Genomic DNA, 23,217 nt, shown 5'->3' on the forward strand with positions numbered 1-23,217 from the left:
AGCAGCACTGGAAAGATTCAATTATTGTCCCTTAGGAAGGTCCCGGAAATAACCTATATAGTCAAAGTATTTGGTGATATAAGCCCTTCTCTAAATGAGCTATATGTGCTAAACATATATGAAGACCATAAAACCTATGTCTGGGGAGTGGGCTACAGAAGATGCTGAACTGAGGAGCTTTTGTACAATTGTTTAGAATTTTAATTTGAAGAGAGAAGAACTTTGGCATTTCCTGGATCCTATCATCTTTAAGATTTTGTTGAAATATGCAACCTTTGTAACATTTGGACTTTTAATGCTTGAATTAGGTTCTGTGTTTTTAAATCATCTACAAAATATGCATAGAGAAGTTTGATCTGGTGAGCATAAAAACCATGATTTACTCAAAGCCAGGCAGAGAAATATTAGCTATGGTAAAGGACATATCTGCAGTAAATTAAGTTCTGGGTCATTTAAGAATTTATGTTAATGATGTGTCAGTGTCTTCTTCATATAACAATGGGACTTCTTTTAGGGTCTGGTTTAGGGAGTATGTGCAGAGATGTGCACATGCCCAGGAAAGATATAAGAGAGCCCTAATCTTTCCTTTGGCTGACCTTGAGCTTCTGCACAAGGAAGAAGTCAAGGCTAAGCCAGAGTTGTAAACTGTCCACCAGAACATTGCATTTTTGCCCCAACATGCATATAGGACCCCTTGACAAAGTCTGGGAGACATATTGGTTCAAGGTATTTAAGTAAATCCTTGTCTAAAAAGTAGCTGATCACAAATTTAACTGAGTGGTGATCTCAGTAGCCACACATGACAAAAATACAAACTTCAGAGAATTCAGAAAAGTCACTGAGCAAACAACAGCAAAATCAGCAGGAGAGAAATAATAACAATATCACACAGAAAAAAAAAAGCAAGCCCTTTGGGGATGAGAAAGGAATCTGTTATCTAGAATTACCACATTATATTGTTTAATGTGTCTAGTTTTTCTGTAAAGATTTATTTATTTTAGAGAGAGAGAGAAAGAGAGCATGCGAGTGTGACTGTGAGCAGAAAGAGGGGCAGAAAGAGGAGAGACTTGCAAGTGGACTCCCTGCTGAGTGTGGAGCCCACCATGGGGGACCCTGAGATCATGACCTGAGCCAAAACAAAAATTCAGCTGCTCTACTGACTAAGCCATCCGGGCACCCCAACATGTCTAGTTTTCAACAAAATGTATGATATATGCAAAAAAAAATGAAGAAAAAAAGAAAAGTATGACCCATATATAAGAGGGAAAAGTCAATAAAAACTGTCCCTCAGGAATACCAGACATTAGACTTACTAGACAAAGGAATTAAACCAGCTTTGATAAATATTTCAAAAAATCTAAAGAAAACCATGTTGAAAGAACTAAAGAAGAGTGTGAGAACAATATATTCTCAACTAAATATACAATATCAATAAACAGTTTGACATTATAAAAAAAGAATAAAATAGAAATTCTGGAGTTGAAAAGCACAGCAACTGAAATGAAAAAATTACTAGGGTAGCTTAACAGATTTGTGCTGGCCAATGAAAAAAAGAATTAGTGATTTTGAAGATAGGTCAATTGAAATTATTTGATCTGAGGAACAAAGAAGTAAAAGAATGAGGAAAAATGGGGATGCCTGAGTGACTCAGTGGTTTAAATTTTATTTTAAAGGCTCAAGCCTTTGGCTCAGGGTGTGATCCTGGAGTCCCGGGATCAAGTCCCACATTGGGCTCCCTGCATGGGGCCTACTTCTCCCTTTGCCTGTGTCTCTGCCTCTCTCTGTGTGTGTCTCTCATGAATAAATAAATAAAATATTTAAAAAAAAAGAATGAGGAAAAATGAACAGGTCCTCAGAGGCCTGAGGGACATTATCAAGTGTACCAACATGTGCATAATGGAAATTCCAAAGGAAAAGAGAGAAAGAAAGGAGCCAAAAGAATATTTCAAGAAATAATGGTTGAAAACTCCCCAAGTCTGAAGATAAGCATTAATGTATATGTCCAAGAAGCTCAACAAACCCCAAGTATGAAAAACTCAAAGAGAACCACTCCCAGACATCTCATAATCAAACTGGTGATGCAAAGATCAAAGAAAACCTTGAAAGCAAAAGAGAAGAAACACATTAAATCAAGCAAACTTCAATCTGTGTGACAGGTGATTACTCTCCAGAAACCATGAAGGCCAGAAGGTAATGGGATAACTGAAAGATTGTTGAAATGCTGAAAGATTGTCAACCAACAATTTTGTATCCAGCAAAGCTGTTCTTCAAATTTTATGAACAAATTAAGATCCTGCAAGATAAACAAAAACAGAATTTGTCACTAGCAAACCTGCCTTGCTAGAAATATTAAAGAAATTCCTTTAGGCTGAAATGAAAGACTGTGAGACCACAATTCAAATTCACATGAAGAAATAAAAAATAGTGATAGAGGTCACTATATAAATGATACAAGAGGCTGTATAAATGTATTTTTGTTTATAACTTTTATTCTCTTGATTTAAAAGACAGTTGCATAAAGCAACAACTGTAAAACTATATTAATGGTTAATAGTGCATTAAGAAGTAATGTGTATGACAATAACAACACAAAGGAGGGTGAAGGAACAAAGCTATATTGTAGCAAAAGTTTTATGTCATATTGAAATTAAGTCAGTATTAATCTGAATTACATTGTTGCAAATTAAGATAATTTTAATCAGGGATTTAAAAAACAAAATATATTAATAAAAATGACAAGAGAATTAAAATTACACACTATAAAATATCTGTGTAACATAACATAAAGCAGTAATGGAAGTGGAACGGAAAAAAGGAATAGAAGAACAAGAAACATGACAGAAAACAAAATGACAGACATAAATTCTGTCTTATCAGTAATTTATTTTATATAGATGGATTGAATAAGCCAATCAAAAGCCAGATATTAACAGAATGGAAAATAAATCCTCTATATCCTATGTACAAGAAGCATTAGATTCAAAGACTCAGACAGTTTTAAAGTAGAAGGATGGAAAAAGATATACCATACCAGCAGTGACCAAAGAGATACTAATATCAGACACAATAGACTTTAAGACAAAAACTAGAGACAAAAGAGGACTTTTTATAATGATCATAATTATCAAATGATCAATCAACGAAGAGGACATAGCAGGTATAAACATTAATGCACTAATAACAGAACCACAAAATATATGAAACAAACACTGAGAAAAGGAAAAATAGAAAATTCAACAATAATAGTTGGAGACTTTATCACCCACTTTTAATAGTGAATAGAAAACCCAGACAGATGATATATGAGAAACTAGCAGACTTTTAATAATGATACTCTAAGCCCACTAGACCTAACAAACATTGCAGAACACTCCAGCCAACCGCAATGTAATATATACATTTTTCCCAAGTGCATAAAGTCTATTCTCTAGGATAGATCATATATGGTAATCATAGAACAATTTTCAATAAATTTCAAAGGATTAATATTGGAATGCCTGGGTGGCTCAGCAGTTGAGTGTCTGCCTTTGGCTCAGGCCATGATCCTGGAGTCTGGGGATTGAGTTCTGCATCGGGCTCCCTGTATGGAGCCTGCTTCTCTCTCTGCCTATGTCTCTGCTTCTCTCTCTGTCTCTCATGAGTAAATAAATAAAGTCTTAAAAATGATTAATATTCTGCAAAGTATATTATCCAACCACAATAGAATGAAATTAGAAATCAAAAACAGAAGAGAATTTGGTAAATTCACAAAAATTTGGGAATTGAACAACACTGTCTTAAATAATTAACGTGCCAAGGAAGAACAAAACAGACTGAACATACATATATAACTATTAACAAAATAACTTAAGTTACAGGCACATCATGGTTAAAAAAAACTACTGTGTAATTATATAAGCAAAATACTTTCTTTATAACTATGATGAAATGAGGTATGGGAGATTTTAGCTAGCTAAAAATAATTGTACATATACTCATTATGTGATAGGGACATGTATACGGAGGCCAGCAAATAATTTTGATTCACTTTGAAGGATTAACATTCTTATTTTACTTATTTTTTTTAAAGATTTTATTTATTCATGAGACACACACACACACACACACAGAGAGAGAGAGAGAGAGAGAGGCAGAGACACAGGCAGAGGGAGAAGCAGGCTCTATGCAGGAAGCCTGATGTGGGAGTCGATCCCAGGATTCCGGGATCACACCCTGAGCCAAAGGCAGAGGCTCAACCACTGAGCCACACAGGCATCCCAACATTCTTATTTTTGTTAAGACTGTCTTACCCATGTATGCTACTATATGAATTTTAGTTCTTATGGGGACTATTAATTAATTTACTATCTTACATTTCAAAGCCCTCCTTCAAATTTAGGCTTCAATTAGACAAAATTTCGGGTTGTAAGTGAAAGCTGTTCATAAAAAAAAAAAAAAGCTGTACATGTAAGTAAATTTAGAAACTTAGCTATCTATTCTTTTAAATGTTGACTATATCTAAATGGTATTTCGGCCACATCTTTTTTATTTACTTTTGTTATATACATTAGTGCCATTAATGGAAAACAATTTAGTTATTATCGGGGTATTTAAACATTGTGCCCAGGAGTATCTGTGTATGTCCATCATGATGTGTTAAGTTCAGAGCACGTAAGTTTACGAGATTATGCGTTTTGAAGAACAATAGGGACTTTTATTATAAATGGTGATTTTGATTTAATTTCAGTCTGTGTTAGGTGGTGAAAAAAAATAGATCCTGAAAACTTGTCCTTTTCTTCAGATCAAGGAGAAATCAATATTGTGTGTTTCAAATGAATGGATCCAACTTCACTTATAATAATCTCCATGACTGTTGAAGGGAGACCAAAGCAAAAATCATGATATACACAAAAATGTTGCTGGAAGTAATATCTTATGAGCTATCTGCTCATGCTATCTTCTTTCACAGAATTTTAAGTTTGGAAATTAGACATTTATTTTAAAAAAAAATCAAAATACCCACCAAGGAGGAGTACTGTATCAGTTCACAGTTGATAGCTGTTTTCTAAACCATTGTGGTAGGGCTAGTTCAACACTCCGGAATTAGAATTGGGTCAGAAAGAGAATCTATGCACGTTCCTTTAGTCTGGAGACTTGTTTCCCCTCATGTTATCTGGGAAATTCCTACAAAGGACCCTTTTGTCACGTTTCCTCAACAGGAAATATTTTGTGCTTCTGGTTCTGTCTTTTACATAGCTTTGTACATGGTGGACAATAAATATTACATGGATACATAAATACCACAAAAATCTCAACAAAAGCCATGAAGCCATTCTTATAGTGTATTTCTAATGTTACTATTCCTCTTAGTACTTGATAGAATGCTAAGCATCAGGCATGAACACAGACAATCTTAATTGATGTTGATACTACTCACAGCTATTGGGAATAATTTAAAATGTACATTTTTGGCCAATTAACATATTCATGAGAACTCAGATATTTAATAGAGCTAATAAAAAAACAAAACCTATTAGAATATTTAGAAATCAAAAGAATGGTAGAAAAGCTTTTTATAATATTCTTCTAAAATATTATGTTGTGTATTTTATATTTTCAAAAAGTTAATTTCTGTGTTTCATTGACAAATATGAGATTGATACATAAATTGCATGAGTTGATACTTTCTTTGATGACTGCCTTATTTATCATGTACTCATGGTATTCAGCACATGGAATTTTCTTCACAAAAATTGGTTGAATAGCTTGAATTTTGTAACTTCCTTTATAGATGTTTAAGTTATACAAATCGTATTTCCAGCAGAATTGAAGAATTTTTAAATGTTAGAGAGGTTTCCAGTACCAAAGTTTTTAAAAAACTTTTTTTGCTGAAAATCTTTTCTTAGGCTCAGGCTCCTCAGTTTTCAAATGTGGTTGATTTTAATTAAAGTTTAAAGAGAAAAAGAAACCATTGGAAAGATATTGGAACTAAATAATTCACTTCTGGTGAGTAGGGAGTTTGCAGTTTGAGTTAATGGTATTCATTACACTGATTAAAAGCAGTGAGCCATTTTGCTCTTGTTTATTTTCCAAACCAGTGTTTTCAGTAATGGGGGTGGTGGTATTTGATGTTTTATCTGATGAGGTATTTACTGATGGGCTGCTTTGACTTCTCTATTTAAATTGATAACCACTTGAAAGGAACTTATCAGACAAAAGAACAACTTCTTTTCTAGAGCTGGACCATTTATTCCAAGTTTAGACAGTGAGAAAACAATTGAGTAGCTTTTATTGCCACCAGCTGTGCTACGGTTATTTGAACAAATGGAAGATTAAAGGAAATGTACAATCTCATTGTATACAGCATTACCCCAAATCAGGGATTCTTTTGCCTAATAAATATTGCATTTGTAGTTAAGGAACTTATAATTATTCGGATTTCAATTGCTATGAAGATTTTGCTGCTCTTTGAAGGCTCATGTGGGTCTATCAAAAATTGAATCTTCTAGAATTTCAGAGAAGGTAATGCTACAGGGTTTGTAGCAACTTTATGATTGTCTTGCAGATGTTTGTATTTATCTATACATATTATATATGCTATATACTAGTTTATATATTTTATATTATTTTATATAATATATACATATTATATATAACATATATAGTATGTTTACAGCAATTATATATCCACATACCACACACACACACACACACACACACACACACACACACACACTTCAAAATAAACAACTTGAAAAATAAAACAAACCTTCTAAACTTTGAAAAATTACATCTCTCATTAAGGAATTCCAGTGATTAATATCATTTGGCTAGTCCAGGGCTTTGGAAAAAATGAGAAGTGGGTGTTTAAATGTTTTAAGAGGTAATTTTCCAAGCAATTGAGCAGGTAGTTAAAAATACCTTGTTTTCATTTTCTTGCCTGAGACAATCCTAAACTGTAAAGGTTTGAAAGAGAGTAGAAGAAGCCACATTGAACTGAGTCTGAAGTCTATGCTCCAGATGTAAAATCCTCATACTTTCCAGGCTTCAGGATTCACTGATTAGTAGATGCAGTCATTATATTTGAAATGTGGGTATGGGAACTGGGATTGGCTCCTTATGGTTGGGCCATGCTGTTAACCTAAATATGTAGTTTCATGGAGATTGTTGGTTTACCTCTCCACTGTTATAACTTACTAAATGTTATTGTTGAGGAGAGATGAACTCTTGAGTGTGATGGAGCTGGACAGACCATACAAAAGGGCTAGAACAGGGTTTCTGAACCTCAGCTCACTTTTTGTATTGAACTTTTGGGCTTGATAATTCTTTATTGTGGTGGCTAGTTATGTGCACTACAGGATGTTCAGCAGCATCTTTGGCCTCTACTCACTACGTGCCAGTTGTGCTTTCCCACCCCATTGTAACAACCAAACATGTGTCCAAGAGTTGCCAGATGTCCTCTGCAAAGCAAAATTGTTCCAGTTGAAAATGACTGTGATGGACAATGAGCTCCTGGGCAGTGTTTTCGATTCGTACTCATCTCTGCATCCTCTGTGCTTATGAAAAGGCCTGGCATAGACTTGGACTTCAGTAAATGTTTGCATACATTTTTTTAAATAGGTGATTTAGGGAAGAAAGGTGGTTTATCTATCAGTTTTTCTGCTTTTGAGTTCCTATATTATCAGTAGAACAGGCATAAAATAAGACTTGATGCTGCATTATTTTTAGAGAGCAAATAGAGTTGGAAATATAATTGAATGCCTACTAATGTAATAAATAGCCAAGTCAGTATGATGCATTTTTAATTTTTCTGTGGAATATTATGCATTCATAAAATAGGTCATCTACCAAATCTTTTAAATGACATTGTTTTTATAAGAAGTAGGTTATAAACCTAAAGAATGATTTATTTTGAATATATATGTATATACACATATATGTAAATATATTATTTTTGGTGAAAAAAATAAGGGAAATGCTAAATTACTAGTTGTGGTTGCTTCTGGCATTATGCTTAGATTTTATACGAACCTTCTGAATCATTATTGAAAAATGCCTTCTTTTCCTTTGGTCTTTAGAAAAGCCAAATAAAACAGAAAACAGCTAAGTCTGAGTGCATTATATATCATTCTCATTGGCATTTTGTTCAATTTTTAGTGAAACAACAAAAGTAAATTACAAGCTTTACTTACTTTTTTTGAAATTAAGTTACCGAGATTTTCTTGTAATTATTTGATTTAGCAAGAACAAATGTAGCATTAACATTGATTTGGTATACCAAGCATAATCTGGAAGGAATACTTAGTGTCTTGAATAATTATATGGAAATTCCTTAAAATGTTCAAGAAATAATTTCTACAAAGTTTGTCTGAATTGCAAACATCCCTATGTACTTATTGATTATCTCTCACCATTTTTACTTGCCATTGTCTTATGGTAAAATTTTCTTGTAGAATTTATAATTAGGGGCAGAAATTTAGATACTGCATGTGTACAGTGTATGATTTTAAAAGAATTAAACAATCTGAATTATTAGAGTTTCATAAATGTGACTGTATACCTGCATATATACATGGGTGTAATTCTCAGATTTATATGCAATAATGCCCAATAGTATATTTATGGTTTACCATCATTATAGAATTTTATTTCTCATGTAAACCATTTTCAGATAAAGTAGTACATCTGCTGAACAATGACTGGGCATCAAATGATGTTTTTGTTTTGCCACCAAAAGGTCTGATTTGGATTATGTTGAATTTTGGAAATGTGAATTTTAGTAATGCAATAAATTGTTAAAGAATAGCAGTATTGCAAATGTTTATTTTCTTGTAAGATTAGTGCTAGCTATACTAACATTTATAGTTATCATATTCAGATCAAACATTTCCAGTTAAGAGAAGCATTATTTAAAAACCTTAGCAGTTTGGATGGGTGCTTTTCACATCTGGAAAGTAACACACCTTTCAGTCTCCTGATTATATGTCAACTTTATAAACATATCAATTCTGTCTTCATAGGAACATGGTTAAATATATATGTATTTTAAAATATTAAATGTGTACACATATATTTAAAATATTAAATATTAAGTGTGTATGTATATGTGTTATAGTAAAACTCCTTCAGTCAGTGAGATGTAGGGATCATTTTTTTCCTACAATAAATAATTTTAGCCCTTTATTCTGAATCAGATTTTTAAAAAATGTTTTAAGTCTTTTTCTCCCTTGGTTTTAGCTTTCTCTTCCTGATGTTTTCAGGAATATTGTCTTCTGCAAACCTTTCTGCCCTACCTTAGTTTCTTTTGAAATTAATCTCTAAAATTTTAGTTAATTCTTGTCTGAATTTCTTCCCTATGTTAATCTCACCTTAGTTGAAATTAAAACAAAATAAGGCCCAATAGCATATTTATGGTTTACCATCATTATAGAATTTTATTTCTCATGTAAACGTCACAACATTTTGTCATTCATTTATTCATAATCAGAATATAGGGAGCACTAAATGTATAATGAACTCTGGATACAAAGATCAAGAAGATGCATTTTCATAGTTATAAAATATGATTAAAGATGCTACATGCAAAAAAGGAAACTAGGAATAAAGTTAATACAAGATAAAAATATCTTTGTGTACAAAGATGATCTTTTTTAAAAGATTTTATTTATTTATTCATGAGAGACACAAGGCAAGAGACAGAGACATAGGCAGAGGGAGAAGCAGGCTCCATGCAGGGAGCCCAGTGTGAGGCCGGGATCACGCGCTGAGCCAAAGGCAGATGCCCAGCCTGCTGAGCCACCCAAGTATCCCAAAGATGATCTTTAATGAAAGCCATTTGGGAAGATTTAAGTAAATAGAGAAAGATACTATTATTATGAATTGAAATATTCCATGTTACTAAGTTGTTAATTCTCCTCAAATTGAGTTACGGAATTCTGAGTACCCAATAGAATTTTTTATGGGATTCAACAAGCTAATTCTCAGGTTTTATTTTATTTTTTTAATTAATTAATTGATTAATTAATTAATTAATATTTTTAAAGATTTTATTTATTTATTCATGAGATACACAGAGAGAGGGAGAGAGAGGCAGAGACATAGGCAGAGGGAGAAGCAGGGTCCATGCAGGAAGCTTGACGTGGGATTCGATCCCGGGACTCCGGGATCACACCCTGGGCTGAAGGTGGCGCTAAACCGCTGAGCCACCTGGGCTGCCCCTAATTCACAGATTTATGTGCAAGAGTAAAAGGTCAAGGAAAGAAAAGACAATAATGAATAAAAAGAAAAAATGGGAAGAATGGCATTATAACATACATAGATAGACTTCTTATAAAATCATGATATTGTACATTATGCATAGCCAAATAGATTAGACTGCCTAGCCAAGAAGGCACCAGTTTATACATGAAAACCAGATATATGACAGAAGTAGCATTGTTGATCATCAAAAGGGAGAAGTTATTTGATAAATCGCACTGGAACAAAAACGTGAATTGTATCCCTACCTCATAAAAGCCCAAACGCTATTTCAGATGAATTAAGCATTTGCATTTAAATTAAAATTGGAAATTATGATATAGAGGGTGAAAGAATTTTTCTAAGCCAAACATAAACACTACTTTGAGGGAAAGGATTGATAATTATGAACAATAATTATGAATATTAAATTTAAAATTTGTACAATGAAAGAGAAAAGGCAGACTGGGGAAAGTTAATGTGTAACATAAATATGACAAAGGATTAGCATATAAGATATCAAAAAGAAAAGTAACCCAGGGCAAATAGGACAAATAAAAATAGCCAATTTTGATAAAATGAAATCTAAATGGCTACTAAACAGTTAAAATCATAATCAGGGAAATTAAAATTGAAGCTACAAGTGTTAAGCAATTGCATATACCCATCAATCTGACGAAATAATAAAGTTCCACAACACCAAGTATTGGTGAGGATGTGGAGTAGTAGGCAATTTCACCACACTGAGGGGAAGTGTAGATTAGTACCACTAAAGAGAGCAGTATATTTGTACATATGTAGTCAAGTTGTGCACCTTCTAAGTGTCCACCCAGAAATTCCACTGGGAGGTATAATACCACAGAGATACCCCTATGTAGACAATGTGACATGTACAGAAATGTTTATTTCAGCATTGTTCATAATACTGAAAAACTGGAATCAAACCAAATATCCACCAGTAGGAAAATAGGATAGAAAGTATAAGTATTTTCATGCAATGGAATATTACGTGGCTTTGATAATGAATTAGCTAGGCATATATAATCATATAATTTCAAAAATATGTTTACACCACTCTATTGTTTAAGGTTACAGATGTACAAAATACAATCAAAGGCATGCTTACTAGTGACAAGTACTAAATTCTCTCTGAAACTTGAAATGGAATTAATGAGAGGCCACGGGTAGCTATGGAATGGCTAACTTGTAGCATAAAGCAAAGGGAGCTTACCCAAGAGCAGGTGTGGACCGTGGCAAAATAATTCCTCTAACAGTACTTTTTAAATTCTTGTATGGGAACTTAGCAGAACACAAAATCCTCTCCTGTTTTACAAATACTCTTGAATTTCTTGGATAATGCATTCAGCGTGTATCAAGCTTCTTGATGTTATTTTAACATGTCTTTCTGTAATTGTTTTTTAAGTGTGGCACTTGAGTTTTCAGGACTGTTCTGAGTTGTGATTGATCATTGTACATGCATTTTGAATAGGGACATCTGTCTCTGCAGCATATTATGTCTCCTGACATGCCATTTCTCAGCTTGACAGAGCACCTCTAGAGGGCATAGGTTTTAATAAGAGAGAATATGTGATTTTTTTTCTTCCATAGAAAGTGGGTGGTGTTACATTTTATAAAGAAATAATGAATAGTTGGAGTGACAGCTTACCCAATTTACTTTTTTTTGCGAGCCAAATATAAAACTAGAAATAATGCTTATTCATTTTAGCCTTTATAAGATTCCCTTCAAAAAATTTTTACAGGAGAATATTTACTGAGTTTGCTCATAGTCATAGCAGACAGTGACAAAAGTGGCTTCTTTGTCTTTTTCTCTTAAATTTTTCTTTTTGTATCCTTCTTATTTTTCTTCTATACCCTAAATGTCTTCTTGCGTTCTATCATGTGTGCCAACTTACATTTTAAAACATGTTGGAACGTTGTAATTTTAAAGAAACATGTTATGGTTTTTTATTACTAATTTTAAATCCATTTTGATACTAGTACTACAGTCATTCAGTAATCATAGCACAGTTCTAAAAAAAAAAAAAAAGGCATAAGGATGAATGAATGAGCTTTCTGTAGACTGCCCTGGAGGAGGCCCCAGTAGAGTGAGAGAACTAGATAAAAACACCTTCATAATGATAGAGTGGGAGCACTCAGGCAGAAGTAGGGATGATGGCCTGTGACATTGGAGAAGCGGGAATGAGCTGTGCTTGAGTGGGGCAACACTGAGCAAGCTGACAGACAAAACAACTGATCTAAGTCTAAACTCTGACATTTGCCAGCAAAAAAAGGAGGGGAGAAGGACAGACAGTTGGATAGAAGAGGGGAAATGTCTTGGCCAGTTGAATGAAAAATGAGAACATCTTTGTACATGGAAAATAGGTCTGTGGGGGAAATGACAGATAAATCAAGGGAAGAGGAATTTTCATGTGTACATAGTATTGATAGTTCTTTGCTTTCCTTTTGATAGTTTCTCCCTAACTGTCCTAGCTTGCCTTGTGCTACCCCCCTACTCAAACATTTCTTAGTCATTGGAGAAGATTCACTGGTAGGTAGTTATCCTATCTCATTTTCTCATTACCTAACACCTTCTTTCAGTTGTTTTGATTTTCAAAGATGGGACTTAATTTCAGTCACCATGTTCAAAAGATTTTATGAAAAGGTCCTACCCTGAATCCAACTAAGTGGTTAGCCAGTTTTCTAACTAAAGGCAATGCTCATAGTTTAAGAAATCACCAATTTCAATCTCATCCCTTCATCCTTCTCTTTGTTTTGTTAATATCACTGGTTCTCGAGGGTAAGTATTAAAGAAATGTTTATGATGTGTACCTCTATGGAACTGGTATAACGTTGGATTTTTCCCAGTTTGTGGCCCTGCCATTTGCCTCACCCTCTACTTGCAATATCCTACAGTTGGGAAGGAATACCACCTTGAACTTGGATCTTGTAGAAGTCTCCTCCTTTGAAGTATTTTAGTTATGACCTCACAACTTCCCATTTCTGGATATTTTGGTAAAATTTTAGAGCATTTAGAAATCTTCTGCCATTCCTTTGGATTGCAAGAAATTATCCTTTTATTTCCACAACCTTTTAAGTGGGTATTTTGTTACTTAAAACATGTCAAAAGATTAGCTTCGTGTCTAGAATGTTTGCCCTAAACAGCTTAAAGGTATGTGTTGTTTGTTCACATTTAGCAACGATTTGAAAAAAAAAAAAACTTTGAATGGACTGCTTTATTAAAATAATGGAAGAACTCAGTAGAGGAAGAACTCTCAGGGAAGAGGTTAAATAATATAAATAGCTCTGCTGAGAGTGCAACAAAGTTCTCTATTGTGCTGTTGCCACAGCAGCACCAATAATTCAAAACAAGGAAATGGAGTCTCATGTTTAATATAATACAGACTTTTCCCTAGAACTTCTGTGGTCTAGGGTTTTTCAGGGATTGGCATGTTTATCTACATATGTCTAAATTTAGATATGCCTTTTATGTAACATGGTAAAAGAGAAGTACTTAAAATTCTATAAGATGCAGTTATTTCTTAAGTATTTTTGTTTGTTTTTAAATTGATTTTAAAATATCAAGACTTTTCCTGCTGAAATAATGCCCTAGGACATTGTGAATATGTGCATATGGAAAGAGGCATAATCTTTTATGCATTTCACATTCGATTTTAAAAGGTCACTTTGAAAGGTATGAAGAGGTATTCCGTAATACAGGCAAGAAAAAGGATTTTTTTTTCTGTTGAACATTTTAGCCCCATAACAAGAGCTGCGTCTGCTATAGAAGTGGGTATTCCATTCTAAAAGTCCAAATCTGGAAACTCAAAAACATGAGTGTGGAAGTTTGGGAGTTTTCAAGTAAACTTCATGTCATTTTAGAAACAAATTTGAAAGATATCAAACTCCTATCTCAGATATATATAAAATTCAATTAACTACAAAATAAAGCACAACTAAACCTCTGCCAGAAAAGTTCTAATACACAGTAAAAGCTTATTTATGAAAAATGATAGACTATGATAAACTACATTTTATTGAACTTAGTTGATACAACATAGTTTAGCTGGAGACCTCCTTTAGAATACAATTCTGTTGTCCCTATGTTAGCTACTTTATCTCTACCTGCTTACCTGGCTTTCCTACTACCCATTTTGCCCTTATTCTTACTATAGGCAATTCTGATTGTTATAAGAATAAATGAATTGATTGGGGAAATTTTTGCGTTCTGATCTTTTCTACCCAGTAACATCATGAAGGAGATGATGCAAAATATTGGTTAAATGTATATCCAGTATGTATATATGTTTGCATTTTACTCATTTAATAAGGACAAATGTTGCCTAGAAACTAGTTTTCTCAGAGGCTTAATTTACATACTGTGTGTATATTGGCCAAATATTTTTTACATGAAAATTTTATTAAGGAATTGTGATTTCATTCCACTTATCTCTTCTAGTGTTGAAAGGGGAATTCTCAGAGGTTTAAGAAAATAATTGTGTATTAGCCTTAAAAATGTTTGAAAAGTTAAAAAGGAAAGAAAAGGAAAAGGAAAATGTATTAATCCATTCAGCAAATACTTGTTAAGGAACTACCTCTGTTGGGTATGTTTCTAGGTACTGAAACATTAAAAAAGATAGAATAGTCTCATGAGATTTACTTATATATTTAAAGAGAGGATTTGATAATAATACAACCTATTGAGATTTTCTAGTATTGTTTATGACTCCTTCCTTCATTCGCTCATTCAGGCAATATTTACCTCATGAGCACATCAAAATTTTTATTCTGTAACCCAATCTCCCTTTCTTCATCCAGTGTTATTTTCCCCCATTTTCTCAAAAGGAATAAAAATTTAAACATTAAATGGACTTCACTGTCTTTGGAAAACAGTCAGAATTATTCATTCTAGGATAATTCTTTCTTTTATTTTACTATTTCCATCCCAACCTTGATACTTTAATTTCAGTGTGCCTGAGAAGACCAAGCATGAGATTCAAGAGTAGATTTTGTCTATGAGTCTGAAACAGAGTTGGCAAATGATCTATATATCTTGGAGGATAATAAACTTTCTTTATGATGGCCATGTTTTACATGGTGCTAGTGAGCATCATAATTATTCATTGACTTCTATTCATAGATTTTTCTCCAGAGAAGGGAAATACTTCATGAACATTGTGGCTAGTCTTCCTGTTCAAACGCAGTATGCTTTGTGGAACATGTTTTTGTAGGTACTCTATTTAGAAAAAGAAAGGCTGACAAAGGCTTCCATGACTTCCAGTCTTCAAATGATGAAAATTGAGGACCTGAGTGAAGGAGTTCAGGAAACCACTTACTTAATTGACTCTCTTTTCAAGTAAAATGTATTTCAAAGGATAATGGCCTAAGATTTGACTCCAAAGCTTCAATGTAGATCAGAAATTCTTCAGGCTGAACTATATAGCTAATGCTCAATTACCTTAGCTTCTATTGAACCATATTCTAAACACCTTCTTTTGTAACCATCACCTTGTGCCGAAGTCTATATTTTTAGCCTTTAAGCAGAGCTCAAGCACTGTATTTAGACATCTGACTTGAAGACAAAAATTGCTCAGTGAGCAGAACAAATGTTCAGAAAATAACATTTCAAGGTTAGAGTTAGTGTCCTGAATAAAATTCCTTTTCTTCTTTTTCTCCCTATTGAATATAACATAAATAATGTACCCTGACTGGCTTTCAAGATTAAAAAAAAATCAGAATAGCAGTGAACTTGAAGAAGGAAGAGGGAGTAATTAAAAATTGAAGGGGCTTCTGTTGAACTGTTGTTTGCCTGAAACTAAATATACATTTTATTCTGGATTCAATGGGATTATGGATCTTAAAAGGATTTTTAAAAACTGTATGGTAAAGCTTGTAGGAAAAGGGCCCAAAGCCTACAGCCACCTTAAAAGATACTGAAAGAACACACACATACACACACACACACACACAGTCATTATAATATCCTTTAATATATTATATCCTATAATATCCTTTTCAGAGAGGAGGAAACCTGTGTAAATATTGTTTATGATCACTTGTAATTGTACTTATTAATTTTTAACCATTTACAATATGCTGGGCTTCTATGTAATTGACCTTACTTAATATTCACAGAAATTCTGTGAACTAAGCATTATTAGCCCCATTTTATAAATGAGAAAATAAAGTCCAGAGCCTTTCATAACATTTCTAAAACTATCTAGTTAGTGAGTGGTAGGATATTATGGAAATTTCTTAGGAAAATCCCAAAATGGTCCCTGAGACTCCATGGTATTGAGAAATAAAAACATTTTAATTCTTAGGGGAATAGACGGGAGTGAAACAACATGATTATTATTGTTAAACAAGGCATTGCAAGGTCCCCGGACCATTTCCAGAAAGGGAAGTCACATATTTGCGCTGAGGGAAAGTGATTATCACTTGGTGGAAACTACTTGAAAGGAATGCAGCTCATTTGGATTGTGTGTGATTTAGTTGAGGGACTTACTCCTTTGTATCCCAGGAGGCAAAAGGATGTTGTAATTGCATTTCACAATGGGGCCATAGCTATGTAGGTTTGGGTACTCCTTCCTTTTGCTGCATTGTGCAGGGTACAATTCACTTATATTCAGAGACACAACTCAGTCTCTGTGTGAAAAGCTAGAACTCAGGGCTGTTTTAGTGATTGACATTTCTCATCCTTGGAACCAGGGCCTGAAAGAAACGGAAATTCTGAGTGGTTTTTAGGCACTGTATTTAGAAACCAATAAAGAACATGTGGAATTCTTTGACCCTTTTCTGATCCTTGGTGTTCTAATACTCAAAGCACACCTTAACCCAGGAGAGGGAGGCACTCCATAGTAGGGCATAGTAATCATGTAAGAAGAGAGATGATAAATCAAAGGTGAGTAAAAGATTTATTTGTAAACTTTGTGGAATACCAAGTTTATGTCACAGATAGTCTAACAGTGGGCTATTATTTGTTGAACTGATTATCATTCCTCTTTGCACATTCTTCTTGGTTGTCTTCAGTACACATGGTCCAAATGGCATTTTAATTAATTCATTTAAGATTCTAACAGTTAGCATTGTATCTTTATGCTGAGTGTTGTGTTCTAAAACAGAAATTTCTAACTACTAAAATTTAATTCAATTTAGTTACTGAGTCATTGACTCACAACTCTTGGAAGTTATCACTATTATTTATAGGTGGGAACATTTAGCCTGGGGAAATTGAGTGATTTGCTCAAATAGTAGTAAATGGCAGAGTCAACCACCTAACATTTTGGATTTTAGAAAAATATGAAAAATGGACAAAGCAATGTCCCCCTTTTAGTTCTTGTGTTTGCGGAGTCTTCCACCCATCCCCCTACCCTAGGCAAAATGGGAGGTAGGCAAAACAATCCTTTGGGAGTTGGACACATGTCTGTGCAAACCTTACCTCATGTCACTAACTATACTACTTGGCCAGTTTAACCAGCCTTCAGTTTCTTAAGTGCTACTTTGCTATTTTGTATGTGAATAGAAAGAAGTCTGGGAGGTTAACACATCAACAATGGCTATTTTTGTAGTACAGGAATGGTGGGCAGTTTTTTTTTTCTGTCCCCCTATATTTTTTCTGTTATTTGATTTGATGATCATATATTATTTGCATAGTAATTAAAACTTTCCCTTTAAAGTAAAAAAAAAGTCAGTTTTATTTAGTGTTTACAAATAATATACAAGATGCCTATTTAGACTTTTTTTACCCCCATAAAACGGAGAAATGATGGTTACATGAAACATATAAGACTCATACCATTTCTGTGTCATGTGTTCTGATTTTTGACTCAGAAAACATGACCTCAATTATATATTCAATTGTGTGTGTGTGTGTGTTTTCCAGTTCTGTTAGTTATTTCATCTTCCATCATAGTAACCACAGAGGAGAAAAATGTGTTTTGTTCTCGTTTGGAATCTAATTTATTTCATAGTCTTTAAAGATTTTTTTGAAGTTGTCTATAATTTTAAGACCACCTCAGGTAAACTATTTGGATTAAAAAAAAAAACAGCAATAACCTTCTTTTTATATGGTAGACATTGGTTTTGTGGTCAGAATTATCTGTAGTCAGTTGTGTTCCTCCATTTACCAAATATGAGACCTTGGTCAGTTTACCCAGTGTTTGGGAAAATTATCTCATCTGTAAAGTAGATGGAAGAAAACTTAACTCTCAAGATTGTTGAGATAATTAAACGAGTTAAAATTTTCAAGTGTTTGATATTATGGAGACTAAAGACAATTTTCTCATTCACTTGATTTAAATTCAACACTCACTGTTAACTATTGCCCTACGTAAAAGTTTGCTTATTCATTTTGCAATAAATTGGATGTAGATTTTAGCAGTCTGTTTTTAAGAGTAATGGAATCTTGTGGAGTAACTAAGATGACTGGCTGATACATTAACATAACGTAACACATTAACATAAAGTTGATTTCACCCTAAATCATCTGAGTTGGCAGGCAAGCTTCACTTTATCAAGGAATAAAATGAGAAATCCACAAAGCCAAAGTAACAATAAAATATAATTTTAAAGCCAAAAAGCCAAGTAAAGGGTGCTGAGATAATGGAGAAGATTCTGACATTCATGAAAAATACTGCACAATTTTTTGATGTCTTCAGATTTATGAAATATTTATTTTCCGATACTCAAAGTAGAAAACTTGGTTAAAAAGAAAAGTTAAAAAGAAGAATGTAAAATTTATCTATAATTATACCACCCAGAGAGAATTATTCTTCACATTCTTGGCTTTTAGTCTTTTTCTGTTGAATGTGTGGATACATTTTATGTGTAAGATTGTAAATGGAAAATGTTTGTGTTCCAAGAAATGGATCATAGTACACCCATATTTATGCATCTTTTTTACCTAACATTCTATTATAAACCATTTTTAGCGTCATTAACTATTTTTATACCATGATTTTTAGAGGTTTTATTAAAATCTGTCTTGTAATTAATTATACCATAATTTCTTTTATTATTGCCCTTATATTGGGCATATAGACAATTTACGGGTGTTCAACAATATTTAAAATAACAGTGTAGGGAATATAAGAAATAGTGAAAGGGATTATAGGGGAAAGGAAGGAAAATGAGGGGGAAAAATTGGAGAGGGTGACAAAACATGAAAGACTTTTAACTCTTGGAAACGAACAAGGGGTAATGGAAGGGGAGGTGGGTGAGAGGATGGGGTTGACTGAGTGATGGGCACTGGGGGGAGCACTTGATGGGATGAGCAAATCCCATCTATATGGGTGTTATACTATATGTTGGCAAATCGAAATTCATTTAAAAATATTAAAAATAAAAACAAATAGTGTAATGGAAATTCATTTACATAAATCACCATTTCACATCTTTTTTTTTCTTTTTCTTTATAAATGATTCCTAGGAACAGAGTCACTCTCAAAGAGCATGAGCTTTTAAAAAGATTCTTGATAAATTGTGACAATTTTTTTTCTCCAGAAAAGGTGTACCAATTTACATTCTTATCAGTAATATATGAGAATACTTTTTACGTCATATGCTTGTCATCATCTTATGTTAGCCTCAACTGAAAGTAAAAAGGTTAATATTTCATAATCTGCATTTATTAGTGAAGTTAAATACTATGTGTTATATTTACTAATATTTACTAATATTTCATAATCTGCATTTATTTGTTAGTGAAGTTAAATACTATGTGTTATATTTACTAAGGAATATATATATTTTATACACACACACACACACACACACACACACATACCCTTCCCAGCAAGTATTAGGTATGTTGTATTCAATGGCAGTTTTAAAAATTTTGTTTGAATGTATGTCAGTAAGCAAGATCTTGGCTAAAAATAATCACCTTAGCCACAAATTTAGTCAAATGCTTAAAGCATTTTAAAGAGACTACATCTGGGATGCTTTCCTCAGAAAGACATGCTGCATGATACTATTCTTATGAGATTTTCATATCACCTTTGAAGCTGGGCAATTGGTTATTTTGTTGCATTTACCCTGGGTTCCCCAACAGTGTTGAACTAGCAACTTTCAAACCTGCAAACATCTGCTTTTGTCATCAAAATTGAAAGACATAACTGAAAGGAAAGTTTTAGTTCATAAACTGTGTAATCTTCTGATTCTGCAGAATGGAAATGAATAAACTTGAAAACATATTTAGAGACTGAAGCTCTAGTCAGCATATAGCTTAAGACTGGAAAAAGGGTGGTTTTCCTTTCAAAGTAAGCACTGGCACGACTGTACTCTCTAACAAGAAAAAGTAACATCTCCAGAGATTGTATCATCATTTCCACACCAATTTCTATGATTCTAAATGTTCTTTTCCATATAGTTTGGTAGTACATTTTTATAAATTCCAAAAACATCAAAAGTGATTGCAGCATTTTTAGTGTGTATACCTGGGCATTTTAAACAGTCTTATTATGTATGATTTTTCAAGATCTTAGCTTATTCTTCTAACATGTCGTGTTTGGTTCCTAGGAGGATCAGCTTTGAAATGTTTCTAATTTGGGAGAAAATAAGCTTTTATAGGAGTAAAATATGGTCCCAGTCTTCAAAAGATTGAAGGATAAAACTGCCTTATAAAGAAGAGGGGTTTTATAAAGTATTTCTTAAGCCTTAGAAGAAGTCAGTAAAATAATTTTATTGAATTCAAACATGACTCAGCTTCTAATATTAATTTTGTAAATAGAAAAAAGGTAATTAAATTATTAAGGCACCTTCATTTTAAAGGTTAACTAATTATTATTATTATTATTATTATTATTTAGCTCATAGGAAATTTTTATTTTTTACTTTTTTAAAGCTCTGGATCTTTTTTAATTGAGTTATTTGAGTGCTTTCTTTGTCATGAGTTCACTCTTAGATCCTGGCCTGTGTGGGCTCTGGCTGTCTAATACGGGAGATAAAATAATGTCTGATTATCTGGAACAAGATAATGAATCCTGTTATTTGAGCACATTCTTCTGATTTGCAGACAGCTTAATTTTTATACCTGGTCATTAGCCAGTGCTTGACATGGGGCAGAGTTTAGTATTTGAGAGGAATTTCATTTGTTTGTACATTTTAACTGTGGTCCTTTCTGACTGTGTTCAAAGACCTTTTCATAGCTACCATCCTCTAATGTTTTAAAACTAAATATACTTTCTATGGCTTATTTCTTATTGTAAAACCTTATGTGTTCATGCTAGAAAAATTGAAAAGTACTGAAAAGTAAAAAGAAAAAGAAGTCATATATATATTAGTAGAGAATTCTGGTTAACATATTGGTAGATACTCCAGAGTTGTTCCTATATAATGCATATATAATTGTTTTTACAAAATGAGATAAAAGTGCTTGGTCACCTGCTTGTTACACTGAATATCGTATCTTGACATAACATATTTTATATATGTTTCTATGTTTTTTAAATTTCTATGTTTTTTAAATTGAATAAATAATTCATGTTAGAGATCATGTTAACCTGCAGAACAATTGTGTATGATCCTGAGTGTTACCAGTCTTTTGAAATGAAATTTCATATAGAAATCTAGATGGTATAGAGGCTCCTGAGTGGCTCAGTCAGTTCAGCATCCACCTCTGGCTTAGGTCATGATCCCAGGGTTTTAAGATTGAATCCTGCATCTGGCTTCTTCCTCAGTGGGGAGCCTCCTTCTTCCCCTGTCTGACACTCCCCTTCCTCTCTGCCAAATAAATAAATAAAATCTTTAAAATAAAATGAAATCTAGATGTATTTTCTCTTAAAAGGTGGGAGACTCTGCACTGCTCATAATCTGTAGGTCAGGGTGGATAAGAGTCCATGGTGGCCCATATTAGCTGAGGCATGTGCTCTTCGTTTACATAATCCTCCCCTGATTTCCTTCACTTCTTGACATTACTGCCTGACCCCTGAAGCAGCTAAGGTTGCCACGGATAGTGGATTGTCTAGGGTAGTGGTTTTTAATGAGGCTGTCCTGATCTCTAAGGCAAGGATTGGAAAATTGTGGGAATGTTTTCTGGATGCCCCAATGTTCCGGGGTTACGTCTAGTATTTAGTGGGCCAGTCTTATGGATGTGAGGGTTTTGTAATGTGAGGGACATTGCTACACCTGGAAAAATTTTTCTTGTGTCATGAATTTCAATTATTTTTTTGGATAGTGGGTAAAACACCTTTTTATAATTATTTGAGCCTAAAAACAAAATTTGTTACACATATGAAAACTTTTTATTCTATTTTAGTGTACACTGAATTTTCTAGGACTACAACTATCATATAATTTCACATTTTGTTATTAGAAGCTTAATGATGAATTGGTCACCGTTTGGAAAATCATGTCACAGCAGCATGGCTTATGGTATTTTAACCTACACACACAGCACATTATCAGTGTGCATTTCTAGTTCCCTTGTTTAGTATTGAAAAAAGGGAAATTCATGCACCTTTAAAGTCTTTTATGAAGAAGGAATAATTCTCAGCTCCTGCAAGAGAATATTAATCATTTTTCATGTTTTCTTTATGTCTGTGGTCTGGAATTTGCCTTAGCATGTTATCTGCATTTCAGGTAATCTTACTTTCCTTTTACTTTCTCATGTGCTGATAAATCTGATTTATTGTTTTTTGTTTTAACACTAGATTTTTTTTTCTTGTGCACTCAATTGTCCAGTCTCTCACTTGCCTACCTTTCTTGTAAAGACTGGCTTCTTGCTACATCTCTTCAATCTGGTTTTACTCATTGGGTAGTAGGGAAAGCATTGGAGAACTTCTGAGACATGTAAATACTCATGTGTGGGAGCTCTTTATTAATCTTGAAAAATATACTGTATAGAAGTTGGATTTAGAATTTAAGTGTCAGTTTAGGTTATCAAAAGAGCATTGTGAACTACCTGTTTTAAAGTGGGGCTTTTGGGAAGCCTGGGTGGCTCAGCAATTGAGCTTCTCTGCCTTTTGGCTCAGATTGTGGTCCTGGGGTCCGATGGTGTAGACT

General features: G+C 33.5%; 1 protein-coding gene across 3 annotated transcripts in view; it reads left to right on the plus strand.

Annotated features, from left to right (window-relative positions):
* Positions 1 to 23,217, plus strand: part of HDAC9 (histone deacetylase 9) — a 927,702-nt gene that overhangs the window by 167,852 nt on the left and 736,633 nt on the right. The window lies entirely within an intron of this gene.

The sequence above is a fragment of the Vulpes lagopus genome, chromosome 13 (assembly GCF_018345385.1).
Source record: "Vulpes lagopus strain Blue_001 chromosome 13, ASM1834538v1, whole genome shotgun sequence".
Classification (NCBI taxonomy): domain Eukaryota; kingdom Metazoa; phylum Chordata; class Mammalia; order Carnivora; family Canidae; genus Vulpes; species Vulpes lagopus.